This window comes from Homalodisca vitripennis, chromosome 4 (genome assembly GCF_021130785.1).
Source record: "Homalodisca vitripennis isolate AUS2020 chromosome 4, UT_GWSS_2.1, whole genome shotgun sequence".
Classification (NCBI taxonomy): Eukaryota; Metazoa; Arthropoda; class Insecta; order Hemiptera; family Cicadellidae; genus Homalodisca; species Homalodisca vitripennis.
Window position 1 is genome coordinate 198,750,311 of NC_060210.1, and position 12,706 is coordinate 198,763,016.

Sequence of the window (12,706 nt, forward strand, 5' to 3'; positions counted from 1 at the left end):
GCTACTTTTACCACAGGATGAAACATCATACAATGATGACATAGGAGGAGCCAGTCAAACCTCCTTTGATAAGAAACTGAGCCCAACTGCTACTTTTACCACAGGATGAAACATCATACAATGATGACATAGGAGGAGCCAGTCAAACCTCCTTTGATAAGAAACTGAGCCCAACTGCTACTTTTACCACAGGACCTCAGGATGAAACATCATACAATGATGACATAAGGAGAGCCAGTTCAAACCTCCTTTGATAAGAAACGAAAACTGAGCCCAACTGCTACTTTTACCACAGGACCTCAGGATGAAACATCATACAATGATGACATAGGAGGAGCCAGTCAAACCTCCTTTGATAAGAAACTGAGCCCAACTGCTACTTTTACCACAGGACCTCAGGATGAAACATCATACAATGATGACATAGGAGGAGCCAGTCAAACCTCCTTTGATAAGAAACTGAGCCCAACTGCTACTTTTACCACACAGGATGAAACATCATACAATGATGACATAGGAGGAGCCAGTCAAAACCTCCTTTGATAAGAAACTGAGCCCAACTGCAACTTTTACCACAGGAGGATGAAACATCATACAATGATGACAAGTCAAACCTCCTGTGATAGGAAACTGAGCCCAACTGCTACTATTACCACAGGACCTCAGGATGAAACATCATACAATGATGACATAGGAGGTGACAAGTTAAACCTCCTTTGATAAAAAAAAAACTATGGTGCATCTCTAGCTACAAAACATGTTAACACCTTTACTGCAACCTTAGTCATGTACTGACTTTAGAACAGCGGAGATTGTATGAGTTCGCGTCCGCAGCAGTCAATGTGTAAAACTATGATGTAAAACTTATTTGTTTCCACTAACTTCACATAAAAAAAGTTACAAATTGGTTTGTTTAAATATTTTTAGCTATGTTTATCATTTCTTGCCAGCTATAATCAGCACATGAATGGCAAACAAGCAATCGTACTAGTGTTTGGCAAATTTTTGTTAATGTACAGTTTTGTGAGATGTTAGCATAGGCCATTTTTTTTTTTACTTTGCACACAAATTAGTAAAGAAACGATTCCACTAGATTTTGGTGAATGAGTGCCACTAGCAATCTATTGGCACCCACTTTGTTCTCTTTATACACCACACATGAATGGTTAACAAACGATAAATGATTAGTTTTTCTTTATTTTGGTGAATAGGCAGTTTTGGTGTGAAGTACCCGCTTCGGTTTTGTTATATCTGCAGTATAAATGGCAAATAAAAATTGTAAATAGCTAAATAGACCTAAACTAACTATTGCAATGGGTTTTTAAGTAATATTTGAAATGAGTGCTGGCAGATTCATACGGCTTATTGTTGAAAGCAGCAAATGAATACCTATGAAATGATAAAAATGAAAATCACTGGATTACTGACTCTCCAATAATAACTGTTTGTGTACCACATCGGCAGATCGGACGAGGTTGTGAAGCTTGTTAAATGCATCTACAGTTGGAACCAACCCATGCAGTTTCTGCTGGAAGTATCAGAATAAATTTTAGTAGAACACTAATAATTTTTGATCATTTGGATCAGATGTATACTGAAATACATTGGGCATATTGTATTGCAGTATTTCCTTTCACCCTTACAAGTAGGAAATAGGTTAGTCTGAAAAGTATGGAAATAATATCAGACAAAAAATGAACAATAAAGGTACAAACATCAAACAGCACATACGTTTTAAATTTCTTTACTATCATGGTATTTACAAAACCAAACTACACCTAGTGATTCGTATACCAGGCCACGTTTTGATTAAGAAAATAAAATTTAAAATAAATACAGTAAAAACTAATAAATTATTGGTAATAGAACACAATTTTAGTTAAAATATTGCACGAATATATTATAGTAAGTGCTACTGTTATGTTGTAATAGAGAGCTTCAGGTAAAGTATATACAGATTCAATTTTTGCTTATTAACATAAAAGGCACAATCATGCAAATTTTCAAAAATATAAAAAAGTGTTTCCTAATATTTTTGGTTCTGCTGTAACCAATACACAAGTAAAAAACTGATTTTTAAAAATCTGGATCTGTACTATATGAACAAGATAACTAAAAAATAAAGTTACATGTACAAAAATATAAAACATTTATTTTTTTTAGCTATATTTTTTGGAGCTTACATGAACTTTATTTTCATAACATTAATGAGTATATAAATATCCATAGAGTCCAACCAAAGCTACTCTAAAGTTCTTCATTACATTTTTACACATATCCTATGTCCTTGAAAAATAAATATAAATAATAACCACTTATCAACTCACAATTAACCAGCATCTTACATTTTAATCTGTATAGTTTAAATAATATGGTATAAGACTTGGATAGCTTAGCTATTGTGGGAAGTGTTGATTCAATGTGAATGTTGTGTTTAACTCCAGTTCACCTTCTTCTCAGTGCACCTGATGAGACAATGAGAATACCTCTTCACCTAGATTACAATATATTTTGTAGGTCTCTGATGTCGAGACTATATAAAGAGTTCATTTTGAGCTTCTTCATCGCTGACTTTTTTGAGATCTCTTCAGAAGAGATGACTGACTCCAGGTTCCAGGAATCAAGTGGAAAGTGAACTGGAGCTAAACTCAACATTCACAAGACTGGACCTTTGCAGAAAGCATCCTCCTTACAGGCATAGAAAACATATTAATTTAAATATTACATAACTGTACCCAAAGCTCAAATCATGAAGATATCCCTGAATCATGGATAGAAAAGGTAACTTTGTGAACATTTTTGAACAGTGACAGTAGCACTACAAACCCGAAACAGAATGTCCACAATATATATTTGGCAGTCTTCTATAAACTGTACAATATGAACAGAATGACATGCACATGGACTGAAACTCAATTTTGTGAGCTTTCAAAACAACCCAAATATTCTACAATTCACTGCTACACAGGTGTTAATTCTTATATTTTTGAACATACAAAATGCAAATTTCTTCCACAAATTATTCCGCGTGTTTCAATTGAAATTGAATGTTTACAAAAATTGAATATTATTACAGAATCTTAATGTCCTGTCCTAGATAACATATCACAAATGAGATTTGAAAATAGAAACCTTTAAAATTTAAGGTGGAGGATGGGAGGGTGACACCTGCTATATCAAAATAAATTCCTAAGCAATGTGACTGTGGCTACTATCAGTAACCTTCCAGATACCTGGAAGCAGATTCCTTTCTCCATCTCGTCACCTGAAGCAGCAAGAACCGGTGTCCAAAATCACAGCTACAACACCAGACATGCGTCTACCTAACAACTCCCTGTACGCAGACTGACAGCCTCAGAAAAGGAACCGATCTACACAGGAGCCAAGTTATGGAATGCCCTTCCAGAGGACCTGAAGAAGACCAACAGGCTGCAGTTTGGACAACGTCTGAAGAACATCCTTTTTATCAACTTAATGACTTTTATCAATGGACAATGCCTAGCTACTGAATTTTAACAATGTATTTCTATGACCCTTGTTTTTATCTCTATGATAATCTAAAAAAGAATGTCAATAAACAATAAATAACCGTTGTTTCCAAACATTAAAACTGTCTGTTTGTAGGTCGTTTATGCACCAATTTCACTCATAGCTATGGTTTTGAAAATCAACCTTGAAAGTCATTGCCTATAGTTCAAAGACTGATCAATAACACGTGTAGTTAACTGTGGATGTGACTGTTGGAGTGGGTGGTGGGTGGGACTAAATATGAGGGAATATTGTCTATCCTGCCTGCTTCGACTGGAAGAGAATTGACCTCACCTTCTTTCAAGGTGACACGACTCTGGTAGTGTTCTAGAAGAAACCAATACACAGAATATCCAGAAAATAAGGCAAACTGTTTCTCTGTCCTTGTTATATCTTTGCTTTGATCACAATATTATTACAATACAATCCCAATTATCCCACTTAAAGAGCAGCTATGATGTTAGCTAGATGAATATATCAGGACTATAAACAAAACCATGATAAAAACATCACAACAATGATGTATTTCATGAAAAAGCATAAACATACAAGGGATATCCAGAAAGTAACAGACATTTTGAAATAAAACATTAACCAACTGAAATAGGAACATTTTACTATTATACATTTAAAAGCTACACTCTTGGGCTATTTTTCAACATAATCCCCGTTCAAATTGAGACATTTATCACAACGTGACACAAGTTTTTCTATTCCAGCTTTGTAGAAATCTGCCATCTGGGCTTGACCACTGATTAATGCCAGCGTGAAGTTCAGGGTCACTATAGAAGCGTTGGACTGTAAGCCAGATCTTCATTGCTGGAAAGAGGTGGTAGTCGCTTGTTGCCAGATCTGGGTTACTAGGTGAATGATCAAACACTTTCCACACAAAATCATCAAAGACTTGTTGTGTATGATCATACATTGTCGTGTAAAAACAAATTTTTTTAGTTCAATTTCTCCCAACATTTGTTTTGTATCACTCGCCGTAGCTTCTGCAATGTTTCAAAGTACCTCTCTGCGTTGATTGTTGATCCTCGTTCAAGGAAATCAACCAGAATCACACCCTTAGCATCCCAAAAAATAGTTGTCATAATCTTTCTCGCTGACAGAGTTTGGAGACATTTTCTTGGTTTTTTTTTGGGAGAATGTGTGTGCCCACATTCCATAGACTGCATTTTGTTTCAAAATTAACATGTTTCACTTATGTTTCATCACCAGTAACGATATGATCGAGAGGTTCGTTACAATGTTTGTCGTATTCATCAAGGAAAGTTAACGATGCAGCAAGTCTTTGTTTTTTGTGATCTACCGTAAGGATTTTTGGAACCCACCTGACATAAAATTTGTGGTATCCAAGCTTTCTTACAACAATTTCATGAAGTAAACTTCATGAAATGTTCTGAGAGTTCAGTCATTGTGAAACAGCGATTTTTACGAACTTTGTCACTGATTTTCAACACCAAACCTTCAGTCACTAGCCTAGGCCTTTGACACCAAGATGGTGCTATAGCCCAACCCACTGCCGTGCCATTCAAAAATATCTGTTACTTTCTGGATAGCCCTCATAGTATAATATAGCATAACACCTACTAATGCGCATATCTAAATATTAAACAATAAACAAGCGCTGTTTTTGTTTTTTTTTATGTGATTTAGATATACAGATTGATGTCAATGCTCCTGACTGGAGGCAAATGCACTTTTCATTGCTAGATCCAAAAATAATTCGAAAGCCATCTGGTACATTATCAACAGCAAGGTTGTCCTCCAACGCAGTCTCAGTTTGTACATGACAGATGGAAGTTGCAAGAGAAATAGGTAATGATCTTGAGAAAGTAAGTGAACATTTTAATAAGTTTTTCTTAACCATAGCTGAGAAAATGTTACACCAGACTAACATCCAAAAAACAACAATACTCAGAGGACTAACCCATTCCAAGGAGAAGTTCTTCCATTCTGGAACCTTGCATCACATGAAGAAGGCTTAAATGTGGTTTCTTCCCTAAAATCAACTTCTACTGGGACTGCTGGTATGAAATCTAAGATGGTAAAATGTTGAATTAATAAAATTATTAAAACACCCCATGACATCATTAAAAATAAGGTTCAGAGCTGGCCTCCCTTTCTTCAGGGGGAACATGACTTTAAGACATAGACCAAAATAACTGTGGTATTGTAAGTGAATTTAAACAGCCAGGAGTAGGCTTCCTAGTTCTAAGTAGGTATATATTTTTTCTTTGTCAAGATAACAAGGCAAACTTTATTATGACACTGGAAATATCCTAGACCGGAAGTATATGATAAGGAAAGGAAGTAAACAGTTATTGACCGAAGTAGGTTTCCGAGACCTGTGTATTTGTAATTTCTTGATCAGGGCAATAAGGAAGACATGGCAACGTAAATATAATTAATTTTATATGTGTTGCCAAGTGCTAATCCAGGCCATTCCGGATATTTTTCTTTTTGTAGAATATTTGTTGAAATCTAGAGAAGGTTTATATGAAGAGAAAGATTGGAAAAGTTACCTGGAATATTGTGTACTTCTGAAAAAATAGTTATATTTATCTTCATAATACAAATTTAACGGATTATTTTAACAGTGGCTGAAAGGAGAATGGTGAAATGAACAAGAATCCGATAAACAACAAGACTTCTATGACGCAAAACCTTATCAGTGATTATTTGAAATGTTACATGAACTTAATAAGGATTTCCCTCTAGACCGTAATAGGCTACTCAGTCCTACATATGTATGTATATTATCTTCATCGGAATAAGCCAAACATATTTCAAATATTGATGTTTATTCTAAGTAATATAAAAACCAGGTCTGCATACTCTGCCCAATAGTGACATCATAGCCGTATCTAGTGTTACCAAACTGTACAATGTATTAAATACAGTACTTCCAAGTACAAAGGAATGTTGACAGGACATGGCCCTCTGAGGAAGCACCTTATGAAGGTAGGCCTTAGTCAGAGTAACGAATGTAGACTCTGTGGAGAGGAGGAGGAGTCAGCGGAGCACATTTGGTTAGATTGTCCTGGCCATCGTAGAGACTCGGAAAAGATACCTGGGAGCATATCTCCTCAGCCCCAAGGACAATTAGAGAACAGGAGCCCTTAAATCTGATTGGTTTTTGCAAAAGCTTCGGTCTTTGAGGGCATAAAATTAAAGTAAGCGAGGCGCAAAGGTCCTTTTAGGACTAAGCGCGGGGACAAACTGTCCTTTTCCCTCAGGAAGGAAAAAAAAGTACAAAATAGATAATACTACTCCCATCACTAGAATTTCCAGGCTTATCAAGTAACAAAATTCTGTTTTAATCGTAACATATTAAATAAAATGAGATTGTCAGTTAAATTTAATTGTATTGTATATGTAAATTTAATATAAATTAACGATAAGTTCCAACTTCATAAATTTACACACCACGCGTCCCGTAACAGGCTTCACTGGGGTTGCATTCCAAATTTCAAACCTATAGCTCATTTCATTCCCGAAATGCGGATAGACAGACAATCATACAAAAGAAGAAGTTCACACAAAAATTACGCATCATAGAACTCAATCTTGTAGAAATGAAGTTACATGCAAAATTTAGAGTCTACATAATATGAAGTCTTTCTTGACACTTCTTGCTACATGATAATTCAAAATTTTGTCCATTAGATTGGTTTGCATATAATAAAAGTCTACACCACATCACTATAAAATTATGTATGTGTTGGGATACTAGGTTACAAGAGTTAATAAGTAACATGTTTGAGTCTCTTATTTATTTATTATGCTATTTTCTCGTTGCGATCACAGTTACCCATAAGACCAGTGAAAAAAATATTACCTAACGTTCAGTCAAATCCAATGGAAAAATTTTCAATGATGCACCATCATCGAACTTAGTGGTCCTCATACAGAAATGAAGCATCATGAACAATATAGGTCCGTTTGTTTTCCAGGTATCGTGCGAACAGATAGACAGACAAAAATGAAATTTTTCTAGCCCCACGATTGGCAGTCTTCACTAAAGCTCAGCCAATAAACATGTAAGAAAGCAGACAGGTAAGCATCTGAAGTACTTAGTTGTAAAACTTTTACTTCTTTTATCTAAATTTGAATGTAAAATTTCTTATAATATATCCAATCTTATAAAGGTTAATCAATATTTAAAACTACTTTTAGAAAACATAGTTGTGGTACACGCTCGCAGTGTGCTTTGTGATAAGAACCACAGATCACTTTTGCTACTTATCATTGATTAAATCATATTAAATAATATCACAGGATAAACAGTAGCACAGCATACAATAAGCATTTGTATAAATTCTTTGAATTGTATAAAAAAAAGAGTATAGGAATTAAGCTGTTATACTCTTGGACAACCATTACATATTTAGAATAAATTTATTGTTATTTCAACGTAATAGTTTTTCCAAATACAGTTACCTATAACTACGCTCCTGAAGATTTACAGCATGAACAAGAATTATTTACCAGTAAAATAGATACATTAGTAAGCAAGTTTTGACATTTCTACCATCAATTTCAGGTTTTGGTGTAAGAAGCTCAACAACAATGTGTACCGTACTGCTTCAGTCCGTTTGTAGTTAGCTCAACAACAATGTGTACCGTACTGCTTCGGTCCGTCTGTAGTTAGCTCAACAACAATGTGTACCGTACTGCTTCAGTCCGTCTGTAGTTAGCTCAACAACAAAGCGTACCGTACTGCTTCGGTCCGTCTGTAGTTAGCTCAACAACAATGTGTACCGTACTGCTTCAGTCCGTCTGTAGTTAGCTCAACAACAATGTGTACCGTACTGCTTCGGTCCGTCTGTAGTTAGCTCAACAACAATGTGTACCGTACTGCTTCAGTCCGTCTGTAGTTAGCTCAACAACAAAGTGTACCGTACTGCTTCGGTCCGTCTGTAGTTAGCTCAACAACAATGTGTACCGTACTGCTTCAGTCCGTCTGTAGTTAGCTCAACAACAATGTGTACCGTACTGCTTCGGTCCGTCTGTAGTTAGCTCAACAACAATGTGTACCGTACTGCTTCAGTCCGTCTGTAGTTAGCTCAACAACAATGTGTACCGTACTGCTTCGGTCCGTCTGTAGTTAGCTCAACAACAAAGCGTACCGTAATGCTTCGATCTGTCTTGAATTTGGAGTTGTACAAACACTTCTCACAAATTTAATATTGAGCTTACCAGTCAAAAACATTTACTACAAACTTAGCTGAACTTGTAATAGAAGCAGCATTTCTAAATAGGCTGTTTGTTTAAAGTTTTTATAGATTGGTTTACAATAAATTGTTACAAAGTAGAAAACATTTTACCAAACAAATCAATACACAAGAGTGTTTCATTCTGGTTTCACAAAGCTATTTAACCTATTCTTTAATGTTTGCTTGAATATTCACGTATTATAGATTTTGAATTTAAGAATCCGTAATTTCAAAAGATTCTTCTCTGCAGTAATGTTTATTATTTCATGCATTAGTGGTTCTGATATCATTGCTCAGTTCATAACATACAACCAGACACAGGTTTCAAGACATGAAAAGTTTAAATAGCAGGCGAATAAACGATTAGGCATATTAAGAGGAGTAATACTATTGAAACCCTACACAAATATAAGGGATAACCAATACAGCTTTATTCCTGGATATCAGAAAACCAGAAGTATCAAATGTTTGCCTTACTAAATAGTAAACAACTTCATACATTCATATTTACAAATACTTTAGAATGTCTGTAGAGATATAAACTTTTCCAACTATCCCAAATTAAAATTTATTAATTATATTTTATGCAATTCTGTATGAGCACTTAAAAACTTAACCAATACGGTCTAATACCAAAAGATTAAATATCAACGAAAGAAGGTTTATTAATCTTACTGTGCGTTGGTTTCCCAACAATATTTATTCGTAAATGCGTTGGAAATTGTACGCTTAACTTGTACTCGAATCAAAGAGTATTACTTATATATAAACATGGATTTTAACACATTCCGGTACTTCTATAGCAATCACAGAACTAATTCTGAACATAGCTGGATTGAATTCGACAGAGTAGCATTACATTAAAATAATTACATTTATTATGATACAAAATTCTAGTAATAATTAACTAAAATTATTTTTGCACATGGATTACATCAACAAACTAAACCTGATTGGATTCATTAACACGTTCACGGCGGCATAGTTCACCGGTGACTCATACAGATTTATTTGAGAACTACAGAATTTCACCAAACATTCTCTATTTTGGAGAACATAATCAGAATTTGAACAGTTTTTTACTGATTTGATCGGGGATTTTAGTGGCGAGCAGCATATTTATGAATTATCACAATGGAGCCTATTATTCTGTATTAATCACATGTGTGGCTCTTGTCCCACATGACTTATTTTACCAACCGCTACGTCTTCATGTTGGCATGAGTCACCCGTAACCCAAGTTTGTGGATTTGTATCCCTTGTTTTCTCTGCTAACACTGACTGCTACAATATTCCATCAGCCTCCTGGTTTCGAGTTAATGTTTGCGTTTGTCATGTCTTGGAGCTGTAACCATTCCTACGATGTAGATGAATATTTCAGAATGGTAGACTTTGACCAAAACGCCAAATACAGTTATATCCGATTATATAGATTATGTCTCTTGAAGAGATTTTTAGTTCACAAAAGGCCTTCGAAATGCCCGGTTCACACGCTTCATGCATATCGCAGAAAGTATTTATCAACGACCTTCACTCAGCAGCAGGGAGACAGGAGCACCCTTTGTCTGACTCCGGCCGCCAGCTTGTCAGTTCTGCGTCTCCTACAGAGCCATAACCAAACATATCCGTGGTGTGTATTACTGCTTTCTCGGTTGTCACGAGGAACTTAACTTTTCAGTTTAGTTACATTTTACAATTAAATTTAAATTTATTTGAAATCAACAGTTTTGTAAATAGATTTTTGTATTTTTATCAATAAATATGCTTATTTTTAACTAAAATGCCCTGTTTTATACTTTTTTTGCTTATGCCTTTTATGATTTAGTTATAATAAAAATCAGCTTTGAACTTAAAGAAACAACTTTTTTTTGCATTATAGGAAAGTTAATGGATTTATTAGTGGCGTGCGAAGGGTTAATATGTTTATTTTCTAACAACTTGAGCGTAAACAGTGTGCGCCGAATAGAACACAATCTGTTAGTTCCGCCAATTTCACCTAGAGCGCTCTAGTGCTGACCTACACTAACCTATCAGAAGCCACCACCGGTGAACTACATTGCACTGAAACAATGCATTGTTATTAGTAACTGGTGACTCACTCTGCAATACAACAAAGATCACCAAATTTAACAATGCAGTGAACGTGTTAAAAAACACATTATTTAGTGTTAATGTAAGATATAATATTATATAAATGTTACTAGTTTGTAGATTCAAAGTCAAGGTAAATTAAGTTAACTAGGATGTAAAATTTAACTACTTGACCTTGACTTTGAATACAAAACCTATAAATTATGTAAAATTTATACATTTACCATAATTATTTTACATTTTATACAACAGCCTATAAAATCTTTCAAACAAATTTACAAGACAGGTTTGACATGAAACAAAATTTGTACACAATCTGCCTTAATTCAGTGTTATTAAAGATTAGCGAAGATTCTTTATGACATATAAAGATGCAAAAATGTCCAAAGCAGTCTTGTTTTTCTTTTAACCCTATTTAAAGGTTTATATTTAGCTTACAATGAATAAATGCTATTCTATAAAACATGGTTAATTTGTTATATTTTCTTGAGACCATGTTTATTAATAGAATTAATACAACCTAAGGTTGACGGCTAGTGAACGATAAGTGATAGATGGGCCATATTATTCCAGCTCAATTTATTTATATTTAAAATTGAACTTTAAGTCTTAGCAGAAAAGTATAAAGTTTAAATTACAAAAAATTTATTCCACTGACTTCATTTCTTACTGTTAAATTCATTCTTAGTGACTTTTCCATGATTACGTTAACTCTTCCCCTAGTAAGAATGAACAGAATTTAGTCGTGTATTTTTCAGAATGTATAAAAAAGCTTTATGTATTTGCTATAAATTATGTGGTAAGCAGATACACTCACAACTTGTCCCAGCGTTCAATTAAAGTGAAGATATTTCGTTGAAAAACAAAAAGAACAAACACAATAACTGAACGAAGATCAGACGATTCAAACGCAGCTACTGAACACTGTGATCAACAGGTTAAATTTTATTTAGAGAAAAATATGTTGCAAAGAAAGTAACAAACAAAATCACGCCGATTTGAAATAATTCATGATTTGAAAGAATTCCTGAAAGGAGTATAAAATTTGAAATAAAACTGTAATGTAATAAATTAATTTTAATAAAACAAAAGTCTACATGAGAGACAGAGTAAACTGATGTTGGCTTCTATGGATGTATTTCCAGCTGTAACATTATATCGAATGTCTGTGACAAACTAATAGTTATTTTTATATGTAAATGGATTAACCAAAATAGCTCCCCCCCACTTTATTTTAGTTAACTGGCGTTTTACTGTACTAACAAATAATTTAGAACTGCAAATTAGTTGGGATGGAATAAACCTCAACCTTAGCGTAGGGTGAGGCTTTAACCGAGGTCACAAATTCTATTTGTGGAAAATTTTGAAAATAGGTTTGGACCATTTTCCTTTAAAAAATGTTACTGTGTAATTGATTAAAACGTCCTCTGGAATAGAAGGAACTTCCTTAAGAAAAGAAGTCTACATCCATACCCTCAAGTAATTTCAAAATTAATTTCCAAACCACTACACTGACAATAAAAAACTTCCTATTTGAAAAAAATCAGACTTTCTGGAAACAGTCAGTATTCAGTCCTAATTCAACAGATTGAAAAAATTATTTCTGTATGCTAGAGGTTTCATCTGTGAACATCCAAAAATAAAGTAGTATCATTTTATAATGTGTATAACATTCCATCAAAATGAAATTTTTATAGGAAAGAGTGAGTATTGGTGATGGAATATTTCATAAAAACTTTCTTGGCTGTAAAATTAACAAGCCTTTCTAATATGTATAAAATAGAAACTTTAAAACAAAACCAAAGTATTATATTGATCAATAAACTAGTACTATTTATTTTAGAATAATTTCAAAGTAAATATAT